Below are 13451 nucleotides of genomic sequence, written 5' to 3' on the forward strand. Positions count from 1 at the left end.
CCTGTAGTTTGAATCCATTGCTCTGGGTCCTGTTCTCTGGAGCTGCAGAAAACAAGTTTGCTCCCTCCTCAATAGGACATCCCTTCAAATATGTAAACAGGGCTGTCATGTCACCTCTTAACCTTCTCCAGGCTAAACATACCCAGCTCTCTAAGGTGTTTATCACATGGAGGTTTTTGCAGGTCAGATCTGGGGTGACTCCTGCTTCAGCTATGCGAATTCACGTCACAACGTGAATATTTTATCGCACCTGGTTGTCCTTCCGTTGCCCTTCCGAATCGAGGGGGAATCAAATCCAAGGCAAGTCACGTGATGCAGATTCACGCAAAACTGAGTGCAAATTGTGTTAACACACTGGTGCAAACCATGCGGATTCAGCAGTTCGAATCGGCACCCTTGCACATGCTCAATTGGAGTCTGAACGCATTGTGACGTTTCTGGGGTGAAAAGGGGTGCAAGTTCTTGTTCCCTGTTTCGTGTGATTTGCCTCGTGAATATTTCTGTGTCTTCTTCATCCCCCTTTTTTATTTTCCCTTCCATTTCAGCAATTTCAACACACACATAGATAGATAGATAGATAGATAGATAGATAGATAGATAGACAGACAGACAGACAGACAGACAGACAGACAGACAGATCTGTATATTCACATTCACATGCACACATATATATATTCCCAAAAAATGAGTTGCCCTGAAAGTGAAAGGACCACCGAAAGGAAATGGGGGAAAGTTACAGCGCAGCATCATGGGAAATTTACAACCCGGGGGGTTTGTGGTGGTGTACCAGAGCAGAAGCCATGTTGCATTGCACACCAGACCAATTCAGAGTGAAATCAAAGTGAGCTTGGAAGCGATTTCTGTAAATTCGCTTGTTACCGATTTCACCAAAATGAGGAGTTGCTTTGGAATCACTGCAGAAGCACCATGGAAGGAGCTCCCATAGAAAGGAACTGCGTGTGATAACACATCACGTTATTGCATGAATGCACATCATTGGACCCACAGTCACGTCGGATTTGAGCTGCAAAAAGCTGCAAAAACCTCCGTGTGATAAACATCTAAGGCCTGTTACAGACTGCCAAAATAAAGCTGCTTCGGGTCTCTTTGGAGGTATGCTGTATAAATGATGCATGCATCCTAAGAATCCAGAAGCTGCACCAAAGCTGCACTTCAGTGCTTAGGAATGGAGTGTGGCTTTGGCGCGCCCTCCGGACTCTTAGGACCCATGCATCATTTAAATAGCATACCTCCAAAGAGACCCGAAGCAGCTTTATTTTGGCAGTCTGTAACAGGCCTAAGTCTCTCTTCATAAGGTATGGTTTCCAGACCTTTCACCATTTTGGTCCCCCTCCTCAGGACATACAGTAGCTTGTCAACATCCTTTTTGAATTTTGGTGCCCAGAACTGGACACAGTATTCCAGGCGAGGCCTGACCAAAGCAGAATAGAGTGGTACTATTACTTCTCTCAGTCTAGACATTATATTTCTATTGATGCAGCCTAGAATCACACTGGCTTTTTAAGCTGCTGCATCACACTTTTGTCTTATGTTCATCTTGTGATCTACTGGGACTTCTAGATTCCTTTAATATGTACTGTTGTCAAGCCAGGTGTCCCCCATCCTATATCTGTGCCTTTCCCTTTTTTTCTGCCTGAGTAGTACCTTATATTTCTCCCTGTTGGAATTCATTTTGTTAGTTTTAGCTTTCTAATCCAAGTCCTTTCAATAAAGACAATGTTACGATGTGACATTTTAAAGTTTTAGATTTTCCTCCTTTGTAGAAAAATGTGGTTGAAAAAATATGAACAAAGTGTGCAGCTTTGCATGAATGATTATGAAAGCACAACTGAATGTGTTGGCTAATATCAGGTTGTCTGAAAATGACCACTGGTAAACATTTGTAAATGCTTTTATCCCCTGTTCACCAGGATAACTATATTTTATGGAAAGCAACGATAAGCCTTATCAGCTAATGAAATGAGCTTTTCTGGCTTTCTTATCTGCAAAATTTATAATAACATTATCAAAATCAATTTCTCTGGAAATGCTTGATTCAATATTCAGCCTTCTTAAATCAACAAGTTGGGTTTCAGACCTGGTAGACCTTTAAAAGGTTTTTAATATGTTTGAGTTTGCTAAAAGACCTTTCTGCTGATGTTACCATAACTGGAATTGGCAACAATATTCTCGGACTAACACAAACCTTTGGAAATATTATATCTCACAAAATTTGTAGTCCGTTAATAAGTTTAGCAATTTTAAATGTTTCATTTATAGTTTTCCAGCATTTGCTTTATGTACTGAAGGTAAATGTTGCATTTCTGTTGCAAAATTCTCATCCTTCAGGTCAGTGGGATATTGGTGTACTAACTCTCACACTCCCTCAGCCTCAGAGGATGGCAATGGCAAACCACTTTTGAAATCTTGCCAAGACAACCCCATGATAGGGTCACCATAAGTCAGAAATGACTTGGGCACACAACACAACAATACTAAACACATAACACTGGATGCTGTTAGTTTAACATACCTCCTTTCCGATTTCCAGCCCACAAATACCACATTCCAAAACTCTCTCCAGCATTCATGTGGCCATCTACCCACACTGGCCTTAGCCAGCATCTTTACTTCTGCCTTTGTCCTTCAACGACCATAGTTAAAACTGAACTTGTCACCTTATCATCATATCCATATGTTTTGCTTTTCCATGGGCATTCATACAGTATATAAAGATCCTTCCTCCACAATAGTTCACTTCATGCATCCATGGAAGTAGACCAAGGGGTGTATGCATGAGTTAAAAGGAAGCAGATCATGCACAGGGCCTCCAAGCTGGTGTCTTCCTGTTTAGGTAATGCAGGCCAACAGCCACACACCCTTTTATGTGCTGCAGCCACTCTCCATACAGGCCCATGATGTCGGAAAGGAGGTGCCAGGCCACATGGATGAGGCCAGGTGCCCCGTTTCTACCCTCATGGGTGGGGACCTTCATTAAGTGAGGATCTTCATGGAGAATGGTGACAGGCAAGTTGTCATCAGCAACTCCATGGCATGGTGATGTGCAGGCATCTGGCCACTTGCCCATCGCCGCACTGGACCAGGTAAGTGGCAGGATCTGTAGGCAGAATATGACGAGGTTGGCACATTGTACCCTGCCTATGCATTCAGTGCCCAAGTCTACAAAAGCTCATGCTACAACTTGATTTTAGCAAGAGACGTAACCATGTGCAAAAGGTACATGGTTTGAAAATTAATGGGACTTCAGACTATGGAACGCTAAGGGGCAGAACTTGTTTGACGACATCAAATAATATGCTTATAACGCAAAATTGACCTCAGATTAATTAGACATATATGGCATTGTGTCGATTTTTAAAACACAAGTTGATTAATGTTAACAAACAGACAAATATTAAAATGTTACAAGATTTCAGTCCTGTCTTTCCTCAGCTGCTCCAAATTAAAGTATGTATATAACACTTTATCATTCTTCATGGTTTTCAAAGCTTTTTTCCATTCTCCATTTATTCGTTTCCATCTGCAAGTTGGAAACTCATATTTGTTCATTTTTAGTGGTTTTATTGGTCATTTTACAGGCCTTAGGCTCCATTAAGCAGATTGCCAGATGTTCACTCAGATTATGCTGTATTCGCATTAGCACTGCCCACAAATGCTCAAAATTGACTGTAGCCTCGCTTTTCTATTCTAAAGTCTTACTTTCCTTCTTACATATATATAGTTATTTATTTATTTAATGCATTCATACACTGGTCCTCAGCCAGACAAGCTCCCAAAACACTTCAAAAGTCAGTTTTTCACGTTTTACTTAATATGCAATCCTGTGCCTACTTAAAAGGCAGTAAGGTTCACCATAGGGTCCCTATAAGTCAGAAATTACTTGGAGGTGCACAACTCACACACATGCCTCACTGAACCCATACAAACTGCTATCGGTATATAAGATGGCAGAGTTTTAAGGTGGTTGTATATATCTTTTTTAATGAGGGGTGTCAGCATCACCGTGCTTCTCGGGAAATGTGCACCATTTACCTTGGAAGCCCGCATAATCATAACGGAGTGAAATAGTCTATAGTTACTTAGTAACAAAAGGAAAGTGTTTTGCAAATGATCAAGCGTGTTTTTCTTTGTTGTAAATTTACAAATTCTAGGCTATACTAAGAAAAATAGGTTCTAGGACTGAGTTTTCCTCCTTCTTTACTTTCTTGAAATCGTATTTGTATAGATAACTGCCTACCTAACACTGTGAATATTTTTGGAAAGAACATCCATCCATAAAGAGAGACTGAGCAAGTGAATGTGAACAGCCTCATTTTCCCTTTTCTACTAACACTGCCAACAGTTTAATTAATCTGCCCTCTCTTTTTCTTTCTCCAATTTTGGAATCTGGGACTTTGACCATTGCCTCATCAACATGCTAATTTAACCTTCCATATCCACTTTTTCCTCTACAGCTGGTTTGGCTAACTACAAAGCACTAAGTGGGTATATGGTGCAATATTAACAAGTGATAATGTTTGTCTCTGTGCTGTTAAAAACATTTGCCTCCCAATTACTGCATAACAAGTTTTGTTAAAGTCATGAGTACAGTTGGCAAGCTTAACTAAGGGGGAAAGCAGACCGGTAGTAAGAGCTGGTTACAGGGTGGCATGAGGGCATAGTGACCTCACGCCCTGACTCTGCCCCAAGCAGGAGTCATGCCGCCTGCCCAACCAGATAGCAGGCAGAGTGGGAATGCTCTTGCGGCATAGCAATTAGATGCCGCACACCACAGGAGCTGAGAAGAGCCACGGCGGCGGGAAAAGGGGCACCTTTTTCCAGCACAAAAAGGAGTGGCATTTTGCCACTTCTTTTTGAGCCAGGAAAATGCCAGATAGGGGCCGTAGTGTGCAGTTGCTGCGGCCCCAATCCACTGCTAAGAGGGGCGGTGTTAAGCCACCCCTTTACAGCCATCTATTTAGCTCCTAAAACTCACCTTTAGCCTCAGTGTATAAATATGAGACCCATTTTTTATATGTACATATACATATATGCAGGATGTGGTGGATTATTGATTAAACTGCCAATTCTGACAATCAGAAGATTAGAAGGTTGGCAGTTCGAGGCCTGAGTGCTACATGATCGCCTGAGCTCCCATCACTAATCCCAGCTTCTGCCAACCTAGCAATTCAAAAGCATGCAAATGCAAGTAGATAAATAGATACCACTTCTGTGGGAAGGTAACAGCATTCGGTGCAGTCATGCTGACCACATGACCACCGAATTCGCCCTTGACCAATGCTGGCTCTTCGGCTTGGTAACAGATATGAGCACTGCCCCCTACAGTTGGTTACGACTAGACATTCATGTCAAGGGACTACCTTTTATTATATATATATATATATATATATATATATATATATATATATATATTTGGGGATGTGTGTTGTATGTGGGTGTGTGAGAGAGAGACTTCTTGGTGGCTGTTCCCACTTTGTGGACCCTCCTTCTGCAGGAAACTAGACTGGCCCCCACCCTGCTGGCCTTTCACTGGAAAGCAAAAACATTTTTATTCAGGTAAGCTTTTTAAAATCATGAATGGTTTTGTTGCGGGGGGAGGTTAGATTACGTTTTTACCTTTTGTATATTTTATGTGATTTTATATTGGATATATGTTTTAAATGTTTTGAATTTTATGCGATTTTCAGTGTTTTGTCTGTGAGCAGCCTTGGGTCCCTCCGGGGGGAAAGGCAGCATATAAATGAAATAAATAAATAATAAAAATAAATATATATACATATACAGTCCTCCCTCTGTATCCGCAGACTTGCCATCTGCAGATTTGGGCACCGTGGATGGCAAGCCTGGGGGGAGGAGGAGAAGGAAAAGGAGGAAGAAGAGCGGTGACAGCGATGGCAGAGGGAGTAAGAAGAAGAGGAGGTGGGGAAGAGGAGGAGAAGGAAGGAAAAGGGGAGGAAGAGTAGAGATGGGGTGAAGAGGAGGAGGAGGGAGAGGAAGGAAAAGGGGGAAGGAGGAAGATCCATGGCAGCAGGGACGTAGCCAAGGTGAGGGGTCTGGGGGGTCCAGACTCCCTTCCGTTAGATACAATGAATGGGGCGTGCTGCCGTGCCACCACACCCAAGCCTCATTATATTGGTGGCACTTAATTTTGACCCCCCTTCCCAAAATCCTGGCTACATCCCTGATGGCAGCAGCGATGAGAGAGGAGGAGGAGAGGAAGAAGTAGCCCCCTGCCATCCACTATGATGAGAGTGGTGAGGCTGGCTTTGGGGGGAGGGTACAAAGTGCCATTATCCTCAATGGTGGTGCAGCCACGTGCCCGCACCATCATTGAGTACTATGGAACTAGAGCATCCACGGGTTTTAGTATCTGTGGGGGGAATCCAGAAGTGACCCCCATGGATACCAAGGGCCCACTGTAATTTTTATTTTCAGTCACTCATGCACATATGGTGTCCACCTATCCCTCTCTTTCTTACTACCTCTTTCCCCTCTCCTCCATCCACACTAATCAAACTACAGGTTATCACTGACTTTTGCATCCCAATTCACTTGGTGAACTCTTAACATGCAGCATGATCATGTGCAACTCACAGGATATCTGCCATTCTTCCACTATCTCCTCTGATTGATTGACTGATGTAAGATGAGATATATACTTATGATTTCAATGGGATATGATCATAAGTGAGTGAAGAAAGAATTATAACTTTAGTGGTGCAACAATATCACCATGTTTTTCCTTCAGAGTGTTAGATCTGCAGCTGAATGTGTTGGTTCCTAGTTTTTCTTCCTTATACCACAGTCTGGGGGGAAAATGCACAATTTGAATTAATGAAAAAACCCACTTTAATAAATATTTCATCAACAATGATAAAGTAATGCTAAACTAAAGGAGGAAAGCGTTTTGAAAAGATATCTTTCAGACATTGTTTCCAGTGAAGGCAGGAAATGACTATGAAGTGTGCATTTTATTTTCTAGGAGTTTCCTTGACAAAGCAAAGTTATTTTAATGACTATGCTGAAAAATGCTACTGGGGGAAAAAAAACCAAGTTGATGACATCTCTGAGAAGCCAGTACTAATATATCTATCATAGCCTGAAGATAGAGAGTCCTCCCTCCATGATAACGGTCATCCTTCGGTCTGCGAGGGAGTGAACAGGCAGGCCCAGCTCCACCAGGGATAGCCTGGAGAAGAAGAGCTCTCCCTGCAGTCCATCTGCCTTGGTCCAGGCCTCAGAGGGAGAGAAGAACCATTGGACCTCATCCCTTTTCCCACCACCATTCCCTTCTCCTTTTGTGTCGTGTCTTTTAGATTGAAAGCCTGAGGGCAGGGAACTGTCTAATTAAAAATAATAATTGTAAGCCGCTCTGATAGCCTTTAGGGCTGAAGGGCGGGGTATAAATACCATAAATAAATAATAAAATAGTAGTATAAATCACTAATTGTTTATCTACCATATGAACTCAACTTCCAGTTCCCCAGATCAGGAGATTAATTATTAAATGGTCAAAATAATTGAACAATAAATTATTTTATTGAATGGTGGGAATTCTTGAGGAGTGTTTGGAAATTCCAGTTAGTGCTGAGCAGTTGTCTTGGATAGGCATTATTCCTGTTTCTTTACTAACTCTGTCAAGTGATAGGCCCTTACTGCTCCTCTCCTTCTCCAATTGCCTTCTCTGTAAAAATGCTGTTAAAACAGCATTGCTCTCTTACCTTGCACACCTTCAAAACCATTCCAGGATTGCAGTGTGCATTAGTGCCAAACCTTATCGCACACAGCCTTCCCACTAACCTTCCTCCCCACCCCATTCCTCATCCCTTTCCAGTGTTTCTCTTTTGTTCAGGATGGCAAGGGGAGAGATCACAAGTGAATGGCCTCTTGCCTGAGTACAAAACCAGTCAAAAGCCAGTTGGGGGCCTTCCCCCAGCTCTTTTCTGAAAGGGGGCTAGACCTCTTGTACAAAAGTACATGCCCACTAGCCACCCAAAAACATCATAACAGTGCAAATGAAGTTTTGTGCAGAAAAGGATAATGTGACAGAAGTGAGAAAGGAGAGCAAAACTGGGTTTTTGGGGTTAGTAAAAAAAAAAAAATCAATATTAAATCGTTCTCATATGGTACAACAATGAAAAAGTGACACCATCATGTGGAAGACTCCAACTGAAGGTGCTGTTATCCTGGCGCTAGTGCACTTTATAGGCCTGAGGCAGTAAGGCCCTTTGGACCTTATCACACTAGCAAAATCCTGTTCAGAAACCAGATTTAAACTAGACTTAATTTAAAAAAACAAAAACAAACCACAAATGCAGGAAGTTTATCACACAACATTCCTGCAAACGTGAAATAATGTGAAAATGAACTGAAAGTAAAACGGAAAAAACAGCAGCTTTTTACTTTCAGGAAGTTGCTTTCGGGAAGTAGTCAAATTGTGTTTTGGGTGGGTAGGAGGGACTATTGAAAGTTTACGTGTTACTTTTATTGTGCAGGAAGTTCCTGGAAATTGCGGTAGCCCTGCACATTCTCTGAAATCAATTTAAAATAATGACTTGGTTCTGGTATTTCATCTTTTCAATTTATACCTCTTTGGAACTATTTTCACCTGCTACATTTCTTCCAGTGAAAGGGTGTGTGTGCATTTTATCCAAAAGTAGCTAGCTTTACTAAGATAGTGAAAATGATATTCAAAATAAACTCATTGCTAAATATACAGTAAATAGTAGTCATACAAATATAATAGCTATGCTGGATCACACCAAAGGGGTATTTAGTCTAGCATTCTGTTCCTACGATGGACAACTAGTTGTTTATGGGAAGCCTGCTACTAAGAAATGAGTGCTCCTGCATTCTCTGTTTAAAGTTCTCCGGCAACCGATATAGAGAGGCATAAAACCTAATAGTGACGTATACCTCCACAAATTTGTATAATTGACTTTTAAAGGTGACTTTTAATTTGGCAGACATCACTGAGTGCCACAGTTTAACTATGTGCTGTGTTAGGGAGTGTGTGGAGCACTTTTTGGCAACAACAACAAAAAAATTCTGGGGGGACTCATGTGGCCTCTGAGTTGCACTTGCCTCACCTCTCCTTTACACCATGCATAATTTTGTACAGCTGTCTCATGTCTCCGCTTATTTGCCTTTTTTTCTAAGCTAAACTCTGCCATGTATTGCAACTTTCCCCCATAGTGGAGTTTTTATTACACCTTGATTATTTTGGTTTCCTTTTTCTATACTTTTTAGAAATCTACAAAGAATTTTAGATACGGTGACCAGATGTAGCGATACTATTGATTTATATAAGGGCTATATAATTTTACCAGTTTTATTTAAATTTCATTTCTAAGTATGATCAACATGGATTTGCCTTCTTTTCCCCCTTCTCCCTCCCTTTTTAAACAGCATCTGTACACTGGGTTGATGCTTTGATTGGACTGTCTTAGCATAGTGATTTGAGTGTTGAACTAGGACTCCAGAAGACCAAGGTTCAAATCTCTGCTCAACCATGGAAACCCACTGGGCAAGTCACATTCTCTCAGCCATTGAGAAAAACAATGACAAACCTTCTCTGAATAAGTCTTGCCCAGAAAAACCTAAGACAGCATTGCCATGTGTCACAGTTAGCTTGAAGGCACATTCTACCACAACTCCCAGATCCCTCTCTTGGTCATTCACTGCCAGCTGAGATCTCTGCTCAGATTGGTGTATGTGCAAAGTAGGAATTTTGTCATCTTAATGGCAGTTTCTTCAATCTGGAAAGATCCTTTTAAAGTTCTTCTTAATTAAATAATCATGAATTATCATCAACCATGCCATCTCATTACTCATCCCTAACTCCCAGTGACTTATAAACAAACTAAAAAGCACCAGTCCCAATACAGCTCCCTGACAGACCCCACTATTCTCACCCCTCCTCTGCAAGAACTGACACTATTTCTCCTCTCTGTCTCCTGCTCTTTAACCTGTTTTTAGCCCTAAGAGGACTTGTTCATTTATCTCATGACTACTGTAAGCTCAGGAGTCTTTGGTTTGGGACTTTTATCAACTGGAAGTCCAAGTAAATGTCTACTGGATCACTCCTGCCACATGTTAATTGCCATTGTCAAATAAGTTTCAGTGGCTAGTGAGAGGTGTTTTTCCTTTGCCAAAGCTGCAGTGATTCTTTTTCAGCCTCTTTATGCCTGACATTTTTACTGTAACCCTCTTCATAGTAGGTGAAATATACTCTGATATAATGTTTTGTTACAAAATCCACACAGAACTAGACCTAATTAGTAGGCATTTGATGACGCTGTCATCTGCAGAGTTGTACTGTGAATGAGATCCCTGAGTTTCAGTCACCTGCCATGTACATAGTTTTTGCAGGAGTATTTGGTATCCATTATTAAGCAGGAATCTATTATTAATCAAGGAAGCCATAGCTCTGAGTCTGCAAGACCTGAGCAGCGTGACTGATGATAAAGGGGCTTGGAGATTTCTCATTCATAAAGTCACCAGACGTTGACGTTGACTTGACAGCAGTTATTGGTCACTTACTAGTAAGAGTTTGGTTAAATTATGGACATATATCGTGTAGGAAGTTACTGCTATAAGTTTCACTCCAGGAAGCATTCCACGGAAGAGAGAAACTCAGTGACAAAAATTGGATTACATATTGAGATCTACTAAAACTGCAAAAGGACAGATATGTAATAAAAGCAACAGAAGAATTAAGTCAGAAAGGTACAACCTGTCATTGGTTTCTATATCAACAATTACTGGGCAGGTTTAATACTGACAAGAAATTGAAAGGTTTGGAAGAAAATAAGACTGAAGACCATACTTAAAAAAGATAATCTCTGTAGATCAAATTGGTATAAGATATTAATAAAATTAGATTTAGAAGTGGAAACAATAACAAGAAGAATCAATGGGCTCAGTATATAGGGTACCCCTTACAATTAGAATAATAGGAAATATGTGGACTATAAGTCAGAAATTTACAAGAACCAATGATTTAAATTATTAAAAGATGCTTGACAGGTGGTACCTAACACCAGAAAAAATGAGAAAAATCTATGGAAAAATTCAAGGGAAGTGTAGTGAAAAGAAAGGTACATGTTTCCATATGTGGTGGAAATCTAGTAAGGCATTAAAATATTTGGAAACAAATACATAATATTAATAAAATTTTGAACAACATTATGTTGTTCATTGTGAAAAATACAGCAAATTATATCATAAGTATTATTATCTGACTGTTAGACCCTCATTCCCATATAGCAGTGATGGTGAACCTTTTAGAGGCCGAGTGCCCAAACTGCAACCCAAAACCCACTTATTTATTGCAAAATGCCATGTTCCTCTGGCTTTCTAGTAACAAACTCTGGCAAACTCTGTGCTGAGGTGACGGCACATGTGCCCACAGAGAGGGCTCCGAGTGCCACCTCTGGCACGTGTGCCATAGGTTTGCCATCACTGCCATATAGCAATAACTAGTTAGTGCCACTCTGGTTACTGGTGACTGTCTGAAAACTTATTAGTTCCCACTGATTTTGGAAAAACCAATGTACTCCAGTGGCTAAGGTGCTGGATTTGTACTGTGAACAACTAGAAAAATCAAACCCTGAACTGCATAAACACCAGAACGAGGTGGTAGAGTTGACTATCTAACTTCATACATTAGGAATGGAATCACTTTTTGGCTCCTCATGGCAGAAACCTCTTTCCAGTGAGAAACTAGCAAGTGTTCAAGGAGAGTTCTAGTTGATTCCACTCTTTGCTCTCTGGTGTTGCTTTTTTTAAATTGCAGGTGGGTTTTTAATGCAGAAAAGCACTCAAACATGTGATTCCCCCTTCAGTCAAAGCCTAATTCCTCATTTCTTTCTCATTCTGTTGTATGAACACAGGTTTTGAACTTGGTTCTTATGTTATCTTGGCAGCATGGGAACTACTCCTTCTTGCAGTAAGTAACATGAACAATCATGGGCTGTGTGGAGGGGAAAAAAGAGACTTAAAGCTCTTAGACAAGGTGGATTCCTTCTGCATGGTCCATAGCTTCTTACATTACTTAGCAACACCAGGGAAATCAGTATTGTATTGCAGTTGGAGCAATCTAAGAGCCAGGACAGGAAGGCACACAAAATGATTGGTAGAATAATAGGCCATGTTATTTCAGGCTACAGATACAAGAAATTCCTTTTGGATTGCTCTCCGAAGCTTCCCTCATAAAATAAATTAACAAGGCAGTGTTAGTTCAACTACTGAAGGAGGAATTTGGTGTCAAAGTATTCCAAAATTATGTCTTGCTGCAGTTTAAAATGGTATAGTCCAGAATTTTGCCACCTCATTTGGCAAGGTCTCAGTGCTCAGTGCTGGAAAACTATTACATTTCAGCAATCCCTCTCTGTAAAAAACTAGCTTCAGTATTGGCTTGTGCTTTTCATTTAAACCAAGACTGCTGTGCCTTTCAAGCTTCTGCAGCAGTTATGGTCACAAAGCCTATTTCATCTGTCTCCATGCCTGATTTTACATGCAGCTATTCCTGGTCAGCACATAAGATGTAGGAGATAGGAAAGATATTGCAAAGGCAAATCTGGCTCTGCATTGCATTGGAAATCTTCCAGTGGTGAAATCCAAATCTCAGAGAGCTGATGCGAAGATAAGGCTTTTGAAAATGCCATGTCCATTAAAAATGCTATAAATATTACTCAGGTTTCTACTTTTGCATTTCAAAAACATCAAAATCCATAGTCAGAAGGATAAAAGTTTGAAAAATGCTGTGCAGTATTCAGGGTGGGATTGGGCAGAAGAAATACAAATATAAATATTGGGAATATGTAGACATATGGAACATGTAAGATCACAAATTTCTTTTAGTATGGATTCTCAAGGCCATTTCACATAATGTGTGGGATGGGATCCAGAAAGCCTGTTGTGCAAGTGGAAAACAACCAAGGAAGTCTCCAGTTTCCACAAATTCCTGCACATCCCCCTTTCACATCCACAGTAGCCCTTCTGTCAGAATCACCCCTCCTGGTTCCCTTTGCCATGTTAGTAAGTCTTGCTTAAGCCATGCTGTAGTCATGTTAGAACAGGCTTGGTGTGTTGGGAGGAATGAGCAACTGTCAAGAGATATCCGTGGATCCAAGGTCATTCGGCTGCCTGGCACTGCATGAGAAAGAATGCAGGCCACTGTGAAGGGGGAGTTTTTAATAGTTAAACTGACTTTGTGGCCTCAGATCTGGTAAAGGATGTGTAACAGGGTATTACACCTTGACCACATCCCTTACAAACCCAATCAAATTCCTACATGGCAGGGAATTGGAGTTGATGGCCCTTGAGGTCTCTTCTGACTCTATGGAGATTATCACACGAGGAAAAGGACATCCCTGTCCCATCCTTATCGTGCGATCGTGTGAAAGACTTTCCAATGACATTGCACT

This window comes from Sceloporus occidentalis, unplaced genomic scaffold (assembly GCF_023333645.1).
Source record: "Sceloporus occidentalis isolate IW3139 unplaced genomic scaffold, rSceOcc1.0.p SCAF_7, whole genome shotgun sequence".
Classification (NCBI taxonomy): domain Eukaryota; kingdom Metazoa; phylum Chordata; class Lepidosauria; order Squamata; family Phrynosomatidae; genus Sceloporus; species Sceloporus occidentalis.